The following is an 18,482-nucleotide window of genomic DNA, read 5'->3' as shown; positions in this document are numbered from 1 at the left end:
GTATCAAACGTTAATTGGTTCACTTAACAAAGTCCCACGAGCCTCACGCCGCAAATGATGGTCCAACCGGCTGATTCGCCGGGACTGTGTCCGCCAGCTCCCCACTAACAAGGGGGAACTGCATTTAAACCGATCCAGCAGTGCAAAGCCCACACAGCTTGCAGGCAATGCCGCCCAGGAGATTCGGACGATTTGGAGCTGCCGACATGGCCAGATTGTTCAACGCTGTCAAGAACAGATGGAATGCCATGTTCTCCCGAGGGGCTCTGAGGGTCAGCCACAAGGCAGCCAGTGTCGCCTGGGAGGAAGTGGCAGCGACAGTCAGCTCAGGAAACATTATCAGGAGGGCCGGCACCCGGTGCCGTAAGAAGATCAACGATCTCCACTGGGCCAAGAATGACCCCGCTATTGAACGGGGCTCTGTGGTTTTTTTCTGGCCTCGGTCGGGAACACCTCACCGAGGCTGCCCTTACCTCACTTCCTCAGCTCATTTTAAAATGCCGACCCTATTTCTCGGACACTCCACCACGGCATCCGAGTACCCGATATTATAAGGATTCTTATAATAATTTTTATTAGTGTCACAAGCAGGCTTACATTAACATCACAGTGAGGTTACTGTGAAAATCCCCTAGTCGTCACACTTGGCGCCTGTTTGGGTCACTGAGGGAGAATTCAGAATGTCCAATTCACCTAAACAAGCACATCTTTAGGGACTTGTGGGAGGAAATCGGAGTACGCAGAGGAAACTCACGCAGACACGGGGAGAATGTGCAGACTCCACACAGATAGTGACCCAAGCCGGGAATCAAACCTAGGTCCTGGCACTGTGAAGCAACAGTGCTAACCACTGTGCTACTGTACTGAGAGGGTCCTCAAGCTCCACCTCATAAGGGCAGGTCACCCTGGGCCCGATCCCTGGCACAGACATTCTGGCGCCTGGGCACTGTGAAACCTGGGCAACATGGTACTGCCATCCTGGTACCCTGACGATGTCTGCCAGCATGGCAGTACCAAGGTGCTGAGGTGCCAGGGGAAATGCCAGGATACCAGAGCCTGACCACCCAGGGGCCACCGATGGACTGGGAGACCCCATTTATGTGGACCAGTGTCTTCAACAATTGATTTTTGCCAAGAGCACAGTTCCGGTGCTTCTACATCTATGGAGCTTAGCTTGCTCCCATTTCAAATAAACGGGGAAAGAAAGAGTAATCCTCAGACAGATCTGGCGCCAAACCATGACTGGGCATAAGGTCCAAAAGACATAAAATTTAACACATCAGAGAACTGAAGCACATTTGGGAATAGACACGAATAATACTTGCCTCGTCCTGCATTTCCGGAAGTAGATCCATTCTGATAAGGCCAATTTTATTAGGTGCAATTGTGATGCCGATCATGGTGAATAGCTCAGTGTCACTCATGATCCAACCTCATTGTCCAATCAAGGAAGATATGGGAGGATCGCCACAGCCCAGGGAACTTTATTTCAGTTGGCATCAGTATTTTAGGAATAAAAAGGGCTGGAGAAAATAGTTGGGAAGCAGAGAAGGGATTAAAAAAAAGCAGGTAAAATGTGCGATAAGGGGTGAAAAAGACTTGGGGTGTGATTCTCCGGCCTCGTTATGCTCTCACTCAAGTGAAACGAGGCAGGTGAATAGAGGGAGAGGCCAAAAATGCGAACTGTGCCAGGCAGCAAACAGTTTGCCATGCAACCAGCCCGCTCCTGTAGACAAAATCCGGATCATGCCGTAACGTGGGGAGAAACCAATAACCACCACTTAAGCTCAATTTCCATACAATTAACGGGAACCACACCATATCCAACGGCCTGTCATTCAGCGGCCTCCCCAGCAAGTGGTCATGCTGGCGCCGAGAGGTACTCCTTTTGAAAAATGTGAACCTGGCGGAAGGGCTTCTGTGGGGAGCCAAGGAGGTGAGTAGCCATCTTTGCTCACAGGGAAAGATCCTGGGGATAATGGGATTGCTGCCCCAGTGCTCGGTGTGGGGTGGGGGACCCTCTGCAGGAGTGGGCCGCTATAGGTGGGTGGGAGGCGCTGGGTGTTGTGTTATGCTTCTTCATGCAGCATAAGCTGCTTCCTTGATATATACTCTGACAAAGGAAGGTTCAGACTTGGAGATGGGTTTAACACATTTATTGAACAGTTAACAATTCTCCTACTTGAGTTCGACTCTCCTGCTGATCTTACTATAGTAACTCAATCTAACTAACCAGTCTGCTCTAATCCATGCAGTGGGTGTGATGCTTCCTGATCTGCCCCTGTGTCTCTGAGTGTCACCTATGGAAAGAGAAAGAGCATGTGTGCCCTGTCCTTTTATATGGGTAGCCCCCCTGTGGTAGTGTCACCTCTGTGTGTGTCTTGACTGCCCATTGGTCGTGTCATATCTTACTGACCTATTGGTTGAATGTCTGTATGTCATGATGTCTCTGGTGCTCCCTCTAGTGTTTATTTAGTCCCAGTGTATTTCCATTAACCCCTTGTGTATTTACAGTGATGCATATCACCACACTGGGAAGGCAACCGGGGGGCAAACGCGTGTCGCACCACCTTGCCAACTCCTGGATTGTTTACCCGTTCTGGGAGCAACCCTTGTCCCTGCCCATCTGCCCCGCTGACCACCCATAACCCTCAACGACTGCCAAGGCCTCTGGCCGTGCAGCTGAAGGCTATTGTTAATAGGGAATTGACAATCGTGGTTAAGTGAGCGCTTCACACAACTCAAGTGGATTCCCGTGCGTGGGTGGGTCTTGTAGCTTGTGGGAGTCATTGCCGAGCAGCCTAATCACACTTGATGCCTGGACATTGTGCCTGAACACAGCGGGAAAAACACCACACACGCAACATCTGAACACCCAGGGGATGGGTCACAGCTCCGGGGACATGTCCACGGCTGGAGTGTGGGTGGGTGCCACGGGGAGGGAGAGATGCCTGGAGAGATGGTCAAGGGATCGGAGGGCAGGCCGCATTGCAGAAGAAAGTATCAGAGCCATCATAATACTTGTGCACAAAGGTGTTTAATATTTTTTACAATACCCCACTCTCCCGAGGGTGCTGTCCCTCACCCCCTCCCCAACTCCCCGGTGCCCTCAGTGATCCTCAAAATGCTTTGCCCTCCTAGCTGTACCACTACGTCTAGGTGTTTTCCCAGGATGCACATCTGAGGTGGAGGCAGCCAGCTGCCTACCTTGCCCGGTGGCCTCCGATGCCCCGACAAAATGCCCCCACAAACATTCCTACAAAATGTTTTCCCAACATGTTAATTAATGGTGGGCGAAGGTGTCTTCACCCCCCCACCCCCGCACCGCAACCCACCCCCTCCCCCCAACATCGGAGCTAGATCATGCTCATCGCACATTGTGACTGAGACTTCATGCTGGGGAACCCCACTGTGTGGTTATAATCAGATTCCATAACTTCAGGAAGAGGGAACAGGTCCTTCGATGGGCCAGGGAACACCGGGAGATAAATTGGGAAGGCCACTCCGTTCAGTTGTATCAAGGCCTCAGTGCTGATCTGGCAAGTGCTGGAGCATAAGTATTCAGTACTGTTGCTGGAATATTTTTAGGGCCTATAGCCTTTGCAGTATCCAGTGTCTTAAGTCATTTCTTGATGACATATGGGGGTGAATGAAATTGACTGAAGACTGGAATCTGTGCTGCTGGGAACGTCTGGAGTACACCGAGATGGATCATTCACTCACCCCTTCTGGCTGAGGATTATTGAGAATCCTTCAGCCTTGTCTGAGGATTATTGAGAATGCTTTTGTTTTGCAACTGTCCCTCGAGACTGAACAATGATCGTTGATGTATGAGAACACGTGCATCAATCTGCTCGGAAAGTACTGGGAAGGACTGAAAGCTCCTTTTATTAAATTTATGAAGATGGGGAGTGATACTGAAAAAATGAAAAGAAAAATAACACCCAATGCTGACTTTTGACCTGTTATCAGAGAACAGATTCAGTAAAGGTTTGAGAGACCTGCATTGCAAATGTAACCAGCATCGTACAATGTCAACCAACGTACATTTTTAAATTAGGATTTTACAACAAAAATCCTCCATTTTCATTTTTAAATAATCTGAGGATTATTGAGAATGTTTCAACCTTGTCTGAGGATTATTGAGAATGCTTCAGTCTTGTCTGAGGATTATTGAGAATGCTTCAGTCTTGTCTGAGGATTATTGAGAATGCTTCAGCCTTGTCTGAGGATTATTGAGAATGCTTCAGTCTTGACTGAGGATTATTGAGAATGCTTCAGCCTTGTCTGAGGATTATTGAGAATGCTTCAGTCTTGTCTGAGGATTATTGAGAATGCTTCAGTCTTGTCTGAGGATTATTGAGAATGCTTCAGCCTTGTCTGAGGATTATTGAGAATGCTACAGCCTTGTCTGAGGATTATTGAGAATGCTACAGCCTTGTCTGAGGATTATTGAGAATGCTTCAGCCTTGTCTGAGGATTATTGAGAATGCTACAGCCTTGACTGAGGATTATTGAGAATGCTACAGTCTTGTCTGAGGATTATTGAGAATGCTTCAGCCTGGTCTGAGGATTATTGAGAATGCTTCAGCCTTGTCTGAGGATTATTGAGAATGCTTCAGACTTGTCTGAATATTATTGAGAATGCTTCAACCTTGTCTTTTGCTGGGCTCCTCCTTCATTGAGGATGGGGATAATTGTGGGGCCTCCTCCAGTAAATTGTTTAATTGTCCACCGCCATTCACAAGTGGATTGTCAGGACTGAAGAGCTTAGATTTGATCCATTGATTGTGGGGTCGCTTAGCTGTCTATCACTTTCTGCTTATGTTATTTGGTATGCAACAGTCCTTTTTGAAGCTTCACCAGGTTGACACCTCATTTTTCAAAATGCCTGGTGCTGCTCCTTCCTGCACTCTTCATTGAATCAGGGTTGATCCCTTGGCTTGGGTGATATGCTGGGCCATGGTTGAGTGGGAGATATGCTGGGCCATGAGGTTGCAGATTGTGATTGAGTACAATTCTGCTGCTGATGATGACCCACAGCGCCTCATGGATTCCCAGCCTTGAGTTGCTAGATCTTCTGAATATATCCCATTTAGCACTGTGTTAGTGCCACACAATATGAAGGAGGGTATCCTCAATATGAAAGTGGGACTTTGTCTCCACAAGGATTGAGTAGTGATCACTCCTACCAACACTGTCATGGACAGATGCATCTGCAGCAGGCAGGTTGGGAAGGATGAGGTCTAATATGTTTTTCTCTCTCATTGGTTCCCTCAACATCTATCAAAGATCCAGCCTAGCAGTTATGTCCTTTAGGACTTGGCCAGCTCGGTCAGTAGTGACACCACCCGGCCACTCTTGGTGATGGATATTGAAGAATGCATTCTGTGCCCTTGTCACCCTCAGTGCTTCCTCCAAGTACTGATTCATCAGCTGACGATGGCCGGTACGTGGTAATCAGCAGGAGGTTCTCTTGCCCACGTTTGACCTGAAGCTATGAAACTTCATGGAATAAAGAGTCGATGTTGAGGATCCCAGCGCAACTCCCTCCTGACTATATACCACTGTGTCGCCACCTCTGCCGGGTCTGTCCCGTCGGTGAGACAGGACATATCATGGAATGGTGATACTGGTGTCTGGGACATTGTCTGTAAGGTATGATTCTGTGAGTATGACAATGTCAGGCTGTTGCTCGAATAGTCTGTGAGACAGCTCTCCCAACTTTGGCACAAACCCCCAGATGTTAGTAGGAGGACTATGCAGATTCAACAGGGCTGAATTGCTGTTGTCGTTTCTGGTGCCTAGGTTGATGCCGGGTTCCCGTCTGGTTCCGTTCCGCTTGGACGTTATAGCGGTTTTGATACAACTGAATGGCTTGTTAAGCCATTTCAGAGGGCATTTAAGAATCAATCACATTTCTGTGGCTCTGGAGTCACAAATAGGCCACACCAGATGAGGACTGCAGATTTCCTTCCCTCATGGACATAAGTGAACCAGATGGGTTTTTATGATAATCGACAATGGTTTCATGGTCGTCATTAGACTTTTAATTCCAGGTATTTATTGAAAACAATTTCTACCATTTGCTGGGCAGGATTCGAACCCAGACCCCAGAATATTACCCTGGGTCCCTGGATCACCAGTCCAGTGACAATACCATTACGTCACCTCTTGTAAGTATTGCATTTTTACATAAACCTTCTTGAATACTTTATTTCCTGAGTATAGCTCTTTAATAATTACACAGCCTTTAAACTTAGGTTGAGCATACATAACTTTTTTCCCCCTAAAGATTATGATAGACGCAATTTGGCAATGTTGTTCACATGCCAAAACAAACCATTCTTCTACCTCAGCTTTATTACATTCCATGAAATTTTCCTTTTCTCCCAATCGGTTGTACCACAGACGATACATTTTCCACAAGATCATTCAATGACAATTTAAGTTCCTCTCTGTTACATTGTGTTAGTTTGCATGCTAGTCATGATCATTTGAAGGTCACAATATGCGTCTGGTAAGAGGAAAGGTTCTAGGAGTGAGATCCAAAACAAACCTACAAGTATCTATTGTTATCGAAGGTAACTGGAACAATATTGAAAGACTACAATAGTGCGAATCCTTTGAATTACTAATAGCAATTATTATTAAGTAATTGCTATTCACTATATGCATGCCTAATCTGAATCTGCTCAATGATTATCAGATAGACACGATAAAGCAAATTATCATCGAAAAGCATTTGCTATTTATTGTTCTTATTAAGTTCTTTATTGGCAATTTCCTAATTCTGCATGTAGAGGGAGCAAAGCGCCAACAAATTAATCAGATTGGATCAAGGCGAAAAAGAATGGGCTTGCATTTATGCAGCACTTTTCACAACCATCAGATATCTCAAAGATTTTTACAACCAATGAAGTACTTCTTCAAGTCGTCATTGTCCCAGATGACCATAGGCTGCTTTCCCCTTCGAGGGGGAAAGCTGCCTGGTGCTAATTCAACCTGAGGATCACCACACCTCAGGTGAGGGGCAAGGTTGAGAAGGTGGGTCTTCATGAATAAACTCAGCCGGTGCGGGAATTGAACCCATTGCTCTGCATCACAAGCCAGCCAGCCAGTCAACTGAGCTAAACCAACCCCAAGCCTTGAAGTGTAGTCATCATTGCAATGTAAGAAATGTGGCACAACAAACTCCCAAAAATAGCAATGTGATAATCATCAGGTAATTTTTTTTTTGTCATGTTGATCGAAAGATAATATTGGGCAGGGCACTGGGATAACTCCTTTCCTGTTCTTTGAAATAACACCATGGGATCTCCACACGAGCAGGCAGACGGAGCCTTCGTTTAATGGGTGGGATTTTCTGGTGCCGCCCGGCCCGGATCTTGAAATTCCCACTCGGGATCAACAAATCTTTTGCTAGTCCGTCAAATTATCCGTCCCTGACACCAACTATTCCCGCTGTGGGTGGTCCCGGAAAACTTAGGCCAATGTCTCAACCAAAAGATAGCACATCTGACAATACAACACTTCCTCAGTACTACCGTGGACCTTTGATTTTTGTATTCAAGACGTGTGTTGTGTTTGGTCTTCTATGTCTTGCAAAGGAATCTACCAAACACCTAGACTTGTCCAAACCAGGATCGTTATTCAATCACATGCGGTAAGATAGCGATCTGTTACAGCGCAAGGTATCATGGAGTTTCTTTGTACTCCTCTGAAACTGCACCTACCATGCCTGTTCACCAGTATGTCTTACCACCATCTCCTTCAATCATTTGGTGATGGCTGGATGTGTCTCCACTTATATGGGAGTCCCTGGTCACATGCCCACGGTCTTGAGACCGCATGGTGTGTCTGCATCGCCACCTGCTGGTTGGAGGTCGCACTCCATCAATCTATGATATTTCTCACAGGCATATCACCACACCGTGCAGTGGACTTGAACACAGAACCTTAGGACTCAGATTAAAGAGAGTTACCAAGTAAGCCACAGTTTGACCTTCTGATGAGAATAATGGAAATGCACCATTGGGGCCAACTTTGAAAGATAAAGGCCCATTGTGACTTAATAGTTAGACATTCAAACAGCAAAGCGGTTTTGTTATTACATTGAAATCGCTCAACTAAAAAATGACATTGTTCAAATAAATGTCATTCTGCAAAGAGCCAGGTGGGTACTGAATAATACTTGTAGGGGGTCTGGATAGTGTATTTTCTTTTCATAAATTTCATAGAATTTACAGTGCAGAAGGAGGCCATTTGGCCCATCGAGTCTGCACCGGCTCTTGGAAAGAGCACCCCATCCAAACCCACATCTCCACCCTATCCTTATAACCCAGCAACCCCACCCAACACTAAGGGCAATTTTGGACACTAAGGGCAATTTAGCATGGCTAATCCACCTAACCTGCACATCTTTGGAACGTGCAGACTCCGCACAGACAGTGACCCAAGCCGGGAATCGAACCTGGGACCCTGGCGCTGTGAAGCAATTGTGCTAATCACTATGCTACCGTGCTGCCCATTCCTGTGCTAACATCTTTTCCCTCTTCATCACAAAGTTCCATTAGCAGGTAATATGGACAAATTCCTTTCCTGTATTTAAAAAGGGATGGTTCACAGACATTATACCAACATTCGAATGCTGCTGAATTGACCCAATATGGAGGAGGGCCTGCTTTAGAACCTGGATTGAAGCAGATATAATATTTCTCACTTTGCAGAACAGCACTGCATCAGCAGAAACGTAACTTGCCAATGGAATAGCAGCCAAGAAGAAGCCCATGACCGAATCCTGCATGTTTCCAAACAGAAGGTCGGAAGTCTGGAGTTGAGTAATAAAAATCCAAGGAGGAGAAAAATAATTAAATACAGGAAAGGAATGTGTCTGTATTACCTGCTAATGGAACTTTGTGATGAAGAGGGAAAAGATGTTAGCACAGGAATTCTGCTCTTTCGTGGGCAGAGTTTCAATGGGTATAGCAATGGAGGGGGAAGAAAATTGGAACGCAACCTGTTTCTGCCCCTCAATGTTTGATAATAGCTTCTGGTGGAGGTAAGGGGCAAGTTTTACAATCAGACCCTTCTCTGTTCCAATGACACTTCCGTGGGTATAATTGGGAGGATCCCAGGCTCCCCCAGAAATTCTCCATTGACTATCCCACTATGTGACCAGTGCTAAGGACACCTAAAGCTAGCATGGGTAGATTTTACTTTGCTCTCTGCAATGTTGTTCTCAAATGGCAATTGATTTCTAAGGGATTGATTTTGATTTAAATCTGAGATCTGCCTATAAGGGATCTTCAAGGCAACATTTTGTATGCCTTCTCATCTTTAGCCAGATTGGCCCACCCAAATAAGTAAATGAGCCTGTCCCTGGGATTTCAGGTGGGATCATGCTAGTACAATTGGACAGGTGGACGTTGTGCCCACTCCTAGGAGTGGTGTGTTTTGCTGCTACGGATAACACAGGCTGCTACTTGATGCAGTCTTAACTAAAGGATGCTCCAGACTCTGAAATGAGTTCAACGTGTTTATTGAACTATTAACACAGTTCTCAAATGAGTTTGACTCTCTGCTAATCTAACTGTAGTAACTCAGTCTAACTGTGCCAGTTTGCTCTAAGCCACGTGCTGGGGTGTGATGCTGCTGATCAACCCTGTCTAACTCTCTAGATGTCTGTCTGTGGAAAGAGGCAGGGTGTGAGTGCCTCATCCCTTTTATAGTGTTTATGTCATGCCCCCTTGTGGTGATGCCACCTCTGAGTGTCCTGACTGCCCATTGGTTGTGTCCTATTCTGAGTGCTCATTGGTTGCATATTGGCATAGCATGACATCTCTTTTTTAGATGTATATGCATGTTATGGGTCAGGGTTTAGAGAACCCCAAAGTGTATCATGGAGTTCACCTGACCCACAACTTTTAATAGATTGTAGTATGGGGAGCACACGGCCCACTCTACAGGTGTGATTCAGCAGAAAAGGACAAGTATTTCTTTAAAACAAACCAATGTTTATTCTATGAACGTAAGTTAACCTTTTTTAAAACAAACAGTGAACATCCAAGCAGCCATCAATTCAAATACAATCACAAAGACTACAATACTAAGTAACCCTGTAAGCTGTCCTTTGAACATCCAAAAGACTTAACAAATCTTCAAACAGGAGCACATTAGGTTTACATTCAATACTGAAACCGTTTACAATTCTGGGTTCACCAAATGATCCATAGATAGTCTTTGGATGGCAGAGATCAACAGTACAGCCCTTTGTTTTAACTCCAGATGCAGCTCACTGAAAAACACAGACACATCCAAGCTTTTTCTCAAACTGAAACTAAAAAGCAGAAATAGAGCTCAGCTCCACCCACACTCTGACATCACTCCAGTAACATGAGCAGCTTCATTTCTTAAAGGTACATTTCTTAAACACCCATTTCTTAAAGGTACTCTCACATGACAATGGATGTGAATGTGTCTGTCTAATGTGACTGACTGAGGAATACAGAACAGAACAAACAAAACAAATGCTCATAAGTCCAGTCTCTGAGGCTTGCGTATGATCCACGTCGACCGCCGGAGAGGTGGTGGAGGGGATGACGGTGTCCTGACAGGCGAGTGGGAGGCACGACTGGTGGCCTCATGGTTCGAGGTGTCTGGAGGTGGCAATTTGACATGTGGAAATGGAGGGGAAAGTGGTTGTGGACAAGCAACTTTTCGCAGTGCCCTTCGATTCCTTCACACAATGGAGCCATCAGCCATACGTATGACATAGGATCTGGGCGCGGCCTGTCGAACAACGACAGCCGGAGCAGACCACCCAGCATCCGGTATCTTGATTCTGACCGTGTCTGCTGGGAATAGCACTTCCAGATCGGTGGCATGTGCATCATAGCCCTGCTTCTTCTGTAGCACCGGGAGGTGATCAAGGTTGGGCAGGTGTATGGCTGGAAGCAGAGTCTGAGGCCTTGCGGATGAGCTGCTTAACGATGTGCACCCCTTTTTCGACTTTGCCATTGGACTGCGGATAGTGCGGACTGGATGTGACTTGCCTGAAATTGTAGTTCTTGGCAAACGTGGACCATTCTCGACTGTGGAAGCACGGGCCATTGTCGCTCATGACGGTGTTCGGGATGCTATGCCGTGAGAATGTCTCTTTACACGCTTTGATGACGTTCCGTGATGTGAGGTCTGGCAGCTTCAGCACCTCAGGATAGTTCGAAAAGTAATCGATGATTAAGATATAGTCGCGACCATTCGCATGGAATAGGTTATTTCGCATGGAATAGGTTAATGCCAACCTTGGACCACGGAGAGGTCTCTAGGTCATGTGGTTGGAACATCTCCTTGCTCTGCGCTGGTTGGAACCTCTGACAGGTTTCGCAGTTCAGGACCATGTCTGTGATGTCCTGGTTGATGCCGGGACAGTAGACAGCTTGCCGGGCCCTGCGTCTGCACTTTTCTACGCCCAGGTGTCCCTCATGAATCTGCCGCAGCACAATGCTCTGGAGACATAGCGGGATGACTATCCTGTCCAGCTTGAGCAGGATGCCGTCGATCAGCGTCAGGTCGTCCTTGACGTTGTAGAATTGAGGGCATTGCCCTTTCTGCCAGCCATTGCTGAGGTTGTGGATGACTCGCTGCAACAGGGTGTCTTTGGCCGTCTCTTCTCGGATGAGAACGATCTTCTCATCTGTTGCCGGAAGAGTGCTTGCACACAGCTGTACTTGCAATTCAATGTGCTGGATGATCTCCAGTGGTTCATTGGGTGAGTTGACGGAGCGGGACAATGCATCGGCGATGATTAGCTCCTTGCCAGGTGTGTACACCAAATTTAAATCATACTTCCGGAGTTTGAGCAGAATTCTCTGCAAACGAGACGTCATGTCGTTCAGGTCCTTTTGGATGATGTGGACCAGAGGCCTATGATCCGTCTCAACAGTAAATGTTGGCAAGCCGTTGACATAATCATGAAATTTGAGGATGCCGGTGAGAAGACCTAAACACTCCTTCTCAATCTGCGCAGATCTGGTCTCCGTGGGTGTCATTGCCCGTGACGCGTATGCTACTAGTACCCAGGATGACGTGTTGTGTCTTTGAAGCAACACCGCCCCAATGCCATCCTGACTCGCATCTGTGGATATCTTGGTCTCTCGGTCTGGGTCAAAGAATCAAGGACGGGTGCAGTGGTGAGCTTGGCTTTCAGCTCCAGCCACTCTGTTCGGTGCTCCGCCTTCCACTCAAAGGCGGTTGATTTTTTCACCAGGTTGCGTAGGGCCGTGGTGTGTATGGCCAAATTCGGGATGAACTTGCCAAGGAAATTGACCATTTCCAGGAAGCGCAGTCCTGCCTTCTTGTCCTCGAGGACTTTCATTGCCTCGATGGCTTTAATTTTGTCTGTGTCTGGGCTCACACCGTGTCGCGAAATCTGATCGCCCAGGAACTTCAGCGTGGATGTCCCAAAACAGCACTTGGACCTGTTTAGCTTGAGGCCATGTTCATGTATGCGTCGGGATACTTTCTTGAGTCGCGACACATGTTCCTCTGGGGTTGTGGACCAGATTATGATATTGTCAACGTAGACACGAACCCCTCCTATTCCCTCCATCATCTGTTCCATGATGCGATGGAAAATCTCTGATGCCGAGATGATGCCAAATGGCATTCGGTTGTAGCAGAATCTGCCAAAAGGCGTATTGAAGGTGCAGAGCCTTCTGCTGGATTCTTCAAGAAGGATTTGCCAAAATCCTTGGGATGTGTCCAATTTTGTGAAGAAGTGCGCGTATGCCATCTCACTCATGATTTCTTCCCTCTTCAGGATGGGGTAATGTTCTCGCATAATGTTTTTGTTTAGATCCTTGGGGTCAATGCAGATGCGCAGGTCCCTCGAAGGCATCTTTACGCATATCACCGAGCTGACCCAGTCGGTTGGTTCAGTGACCTTGGAGATGATGCCTTTTTGTTGTCGACTCGTGAGTTCTGCCTTCAGGCGCTCTCTCAATGGAGCAGGGACACATCATGGTGCGTGGACCACTGGCTTGGCATCAGGCCACAGTAGAATCTTGTACTCGTACGGCAGCGTGCCCATCCCGCTAAATACATCGGGTTAGGATGCTGTCGGTGCTGGCCTGAAGATCCGAATGGGACGGCGTTGTGGTGTAGACCCTTTGAATGAGGTTCAGTTGCTTGCAGGCGTGCGCACCTAGCAGGGATGCCCTGTCTGGTTTAACAATCTCGAAGCGTAAGCTTGCTTGTGTGTGTCGGCTGGACACCTGCAGATGGCAGGACCCCAGTGCCTTGATTGCGTTTCCATTGTAGTCCAGGAGTTTGCAGGCAGCTGGAAGGATTGTGGGGGGCTTCTTGATTCTCTTGAAGTCCACCTACGAAATCAGGTTGGCGGAGGCATCTGTGCCCAGTTTGAACTGGATGGGTCAGTGGTTGACCTTCATCACGGCATCCAATTCGTCCTCTGAATCCACGGCCAGGATTGATTGGACTTGCGATGTGTCCGGTGTGGCATAATCGCACTTTGTAATAATGCCCACTCGGTACGTGTTGTCCAGGTATTCACCATCTGGATCCGTCGCACTGCCTGGATCAGAGTCATGCATTCGGTATTGCACACTTCTGATGCGCCGCTGTCGGAATTGGGAGCGCTGGCTCCTGACTGGTGGTGCAGATCTGTACAGGGCTGCATAGTGGTTTGGTTTCCCACAGTTTAAACAGCGTTTGCCTCTTGCAGGGTAGTTTTTAAAAAAAATGGGGTGCTGCAGTTCGCACACGTCATGACGTCGGCGTCATGACGCTCAGTGCGTCATTGCGCATGCGCGGTGCGGTTCTCTGACGTCTGCACATGTGCAGTGCGGTTTTTGGCCGCTTCATGTTCCCGATTGCATTGCACATGCGTCGGGCAATGGGAAGAGCACGCAAAATGGCCCGTTTCATCAATGTGGAGGCGCTGCATCCGGGAGATGGCCTGAACACTCCACCTCGTGGGAGGCTTGTTTTTCACTTTCTGCCATTTTGTACTGTGAATAGCGATTTTTAGAGTGCTCATGCACAGTACACATTTCAATCGAGACTGGCAGGGTCATGTGCTTGATTTTCAACAATTGCTCTTGCAGAGGATCTGAGTTGAACTCCAAAAACAATTTTGTCTCTGATCATGGAGTCAGTGCACCGAAGTTGCAGGATTGCGCTAGCAGTCTAAGGTTAGTTAGATAGGAGTTGAAGGATTCGTCTTTACCTTGCATCCTCTGCTTGGAGATTTCGTTGGTGTCCACCTCGCAGTGGCTGTCGAATTTGTCCAGGATGGTTTGGTACTTCGTCTTGTCCTGCCCTTCGGAAAAGTGAAAGGAGTTGAAGATCTCTATCGCATGGTCAACTGCAGTGGTGAGTAGAAGAGCTATCTTCCGCGCATCGGTCGCGCCATTGAGGTAGGATGCTGCCACGTATAGTTGAAATTTCTGCTTGAATGATCGCCAGTTGACACTAAGATTGCCGGTAGTCCTGAGCTGATGAGGAGCCTGAATCTTGTCCATTGTGCCTGTATTCAGTAGCTGGTTGTCACGGATCTTGCTGAGTTGAACTAAATAGATTGAGCAGTCACTCCTGGTATCGTGTTGTGTTATGCTGCTTCGGATAACACAGGCTGCTACTTGATGCAGTCATAACTAAAGGATGCTCCATACTCTGAAATGAGTTCAATGTGTTTATTGAACTATTAGCACAGTTCTCAAATGAGTTCGACTCTCTGCTAATCTAACTGTAGTAACTCAGTCTAACTCTACCAGCTTGCTCTAAGCCATGTGCTGGGGTGTGATGCTGCTGATCAATCCTGTCTAACTCTCTAGATGTCTGTCTGGAAAGAGGCAGGGTGTGAGTGCCTCATTCCTTTTATAGTGTTTATGTCATGCCTCTTGTGGGATGCCACCTCTGAGTGTCCTGACTGCCCATTGGTTGTGTCCTATTCTGAGTGTTCATTGGTTACATGTCTGTATATCATGACAAGGAGCACAAAGGCAAACTGGAATTTCTGGGCTATATTTTCCAAGATAGGATAGCTTTTATTTCCATGCATCCCTCCCCAGTTCAGAAAAATGCAATAAACCTAGTCCCTTCATCCCCTTGCACTCATGGAAACCAGAAATAAATACACTCTATACCCAATTGAAGTAGTCCGATAAAATACTCTACATTCTGATTGAAATAATCCAACATGACATTCCTAAAGAAAAACACATTGAGTGATTGAAATTCTGGTTCCAAACTTTGGAGAAATTGGGATGCTTCTTAATGGATTCCATTGCTACATTTAACAAAAAAAACACATTTCAGTCAATTATCCAGGACATTTTTTTGACAATTTCACAGTCAATAGAAGCAGATGTTCTCAGGGACGGTCTAAGTTGGTCGGGTCAAAAGCAATTGACCCATGTGTATTATGTTTCTTTAGGATGCAATGTTTACAAAGTGTTCATGACAACTGAAGGGAACGTATGCACTTTGGGACTGCCCATCAACTGAAAGACTCATTAAATCTACAATCTCATGTAACCTTTAACAATGTTCCCAGGACACACTGTAAATTCATCTGGAGTCATCAAATAGATAACATTTGCAGGACACTAAAGGAATTACAACCCAAAATGTATTTTAAAATGTTTCAGGGGCAGGAGTATGATTGAATACCCTCCATTTACCTTGACGAGTGCAGTTTAAACAACAACCAAGCAGTCCAACAGCATCCAAGGAAAATAGTCTGTTCGACAGACACCCCCATCCTCACACCTTAAACATTTACTGCCTCTACCAATGGCACACTGTGGTTGAATGTATGATATGCATTGCAGAAAGTTACCCATCTCCTCTTTGACAACAACACCTAAAGGAAAGACAAGGGCAGCAGGCACATGAGAATACCACCTACTCCACGTTCACCCAAATCACAGCATCCTGACTTGGAAATATATCACTGTCCCTTCATTGTCACTGGGACAATATGCTGGACATTCTCCCTAACTGCTGTGATTCACAAAAGGTGGATCACCGCCACCTTCCAAGGGCAATTAGGAATGAGGAATATATACCTGCCTTGCTAATGATACCCACATCTCACGAATGAATAAGAAAACATATAAGCTGGAAATTGTTCAGCCAAATTATCTAGTATACCACACAACATTTTTAAATTGTTTAAAATTCCATGTTAATGATTTAAGTCAATATCATTGGGAATTGGGAATGTTCTGACATACTGAAAACAGATGGTAGCATGTGCGCACACACATGCAATCATCCATACTGTAATTTACCAAAGTTACATAACTTATCAAACTTCCGGCATGGTGGCACAGGGGTTAGCACTGCTGCCTCACAGCGCCAGGGACCCGGGTTCAATTCTGACCTCGAGTGACAAGTTTGTACATTCTCCATGTGGGTTTCCTCCGGGCGCTCTGGTTTCCCTCTCACAGACCAAAGATGTGCAGGTTAGGAGGTTTGGCATGCTAAATTGCCCCTTAGTGTCCAAAGATTAGGTGGGGTTACGGGGATATAACACGGGATTGTGCCTGGATATGGTGCCCTTTTGGGGGGTCGGGACAGACTCGATGGGCCGACCAGCCTCCTTCTGCACTGTAGGGGTTCCATGATTCTATGAAATTCAGCTGTGCTGTAATCAGAAAGTGCTGAATGGAGACTTCAGCCTGGAAATTGGGCTCCATTGAACCAGTTTTTCAGCTACTCATCAGCCAATTTAATCCCCAGAATAGTGGACAAGCAGCACACACCATATGGCTGTCTGCCATATTGGGCGAGGACAAAGAAAGTGTCCTTTACCCATGTCTGAAGCAGTTATTACGCTTTTTAAAAATGTAAGTAAGAAGTTAGTCCTACTCCCCTGCTCATTCCTGATATCCCTCTCTTTTCTTTTGGAAGTATGTTTCCAATTCCCTTTTTGAAGGTTGATTTTGAGTCTGTATCCATCAGCCTATCAAGCAGTTCATTCCAAATCCGAGCCAATCTTAAACAAAAAGGGTTTTCTTGACATTGTCACTGTTCTTTTATCATTCACCTTATTCCTGCTTATCAATGTTCTTTCAGCCAGTAGAAACATTTATCTTTATTTATAAACAAACAAATCTGAGGTATCGCCTTACAAAACGTGCATGGTGTTTTGAGGTTTTTAAAATAATAAAAAGGTCGTGCACGATCAATTGCACAAAGACAAGAGTTGAATGCAACTGAGGTTTTATTACACTAAGATGTGTGGCCTCCTACAGCAGCTGGCGAAATGGCTGCTATATGGGGAGCACACATATTTATACTCCGCCGACTGGGCGGAGCCAACAGGCAGGGAATTACCCCCGTACCTGTAGTACAGGGCCTTACCACAAATCATCCAATATATACACCAGTGGTGACTACCGCATTCACCCCCTGTTAAATTTGAGTCCGGCGGGGGTGGTGGAGAACTAGAGACAAGTACATGTTTTAACTACAGAGAAAAAATGGAGTCCCGATCAAGTGGTGGCAGCGATTCCGGTGTCGGTCTGGTCCTCGGTGACTCCGGGAGCATGCCGAAATCCTCGTCATCCTCGGGCGTGGGCAGGGGGAGGACAGATTGTCCTGGGGCGGGGGCTGTGGTGGGGTGCGCCGGGGAAGGGGAGGGTGATGCTGGGTCGGAGGGGTGTGTGTGTGTGGAACAAGCTGGTGCCAGGTCCCTGAGGGAGACAGTGTCTTGGCGGCCGTCGGGGTACGCTACGTAGGCGTACTGCGGGTTGGCGTGGAGTAGCTGTACCCTTTCAACCAATGGGTCCGCCTTGTGGAGTTGTACGTGCTAATGGAGGAGTGCGGGTCCAGGAGCTGCACGCCGGAGGTGGACTTCCTGGGGAAGGCAAAGAGACTTTCATGGAATGTGTCATTAGTCGCAGTGCTCAGAAGCGACGGAATGGAGTGCAGTGCGTCGGGGAGGACCTCCTGCCAGCGGGAGGCCGGGAGATTTCTGGACCGTAGGGCCAGCTGGACGGCCCTCCAGACCGTCCCATTCTCCCTCTCCACCTGCCTGTTTCCCCGGGGGTTTTAGCTGGTCGTCCTGCTCGAGGTGATACCCTTGTTCAGCAGGAACTGGCGCAGCTCATCGCTCATGAATGAGGATCCCCTGTCGTTGTGGACATAGGCGGGGAAGCCGAACAGAGCGAAGATGGTGTTCAGGGCTTTGATGACGGTGGCAGACGTCATATCAGGGCATGGGATGGCGAAGGGGAATCTGGAGTACTCATCGACCACACTGAGGAAGTACGTGTTACGGTCGGTGGAGGGGAGGGGCCCTTTAATGTCCATGCTGAGGCGTTCAAAGGGGGCGGGAGGCCTTCACCAGGCATGCATGGTCTGGCTGGTAGAAGTGCGGTTTGCACTCCGCACATACCTGGCAGTCTCTGGTGATTGCCCTGACTTCCTCGACGGAGTAGGGCAGATTGCGG

The sequence above is a fragment of the Scyliorhinus torazame genome, chromosome 7 (assembly GCF_047496885.1).
Source record: "Scyliorhinus torazame isolate Kashiwa2021f chromosome 7, sScyTor2.1, whole genome shotgun sequence".
NCBI lineage: Eukaryota > Metazoa > Chordata > Chondrichthyes > Carcharhiniformes > Scyliorhinidae > Scyliorhinus > Scyliorhinus torazame.
The sequence above is the reverse complement of the archived record's forward strand: the minus strand, read 5'-3'. Positions refer to the sequence as shown.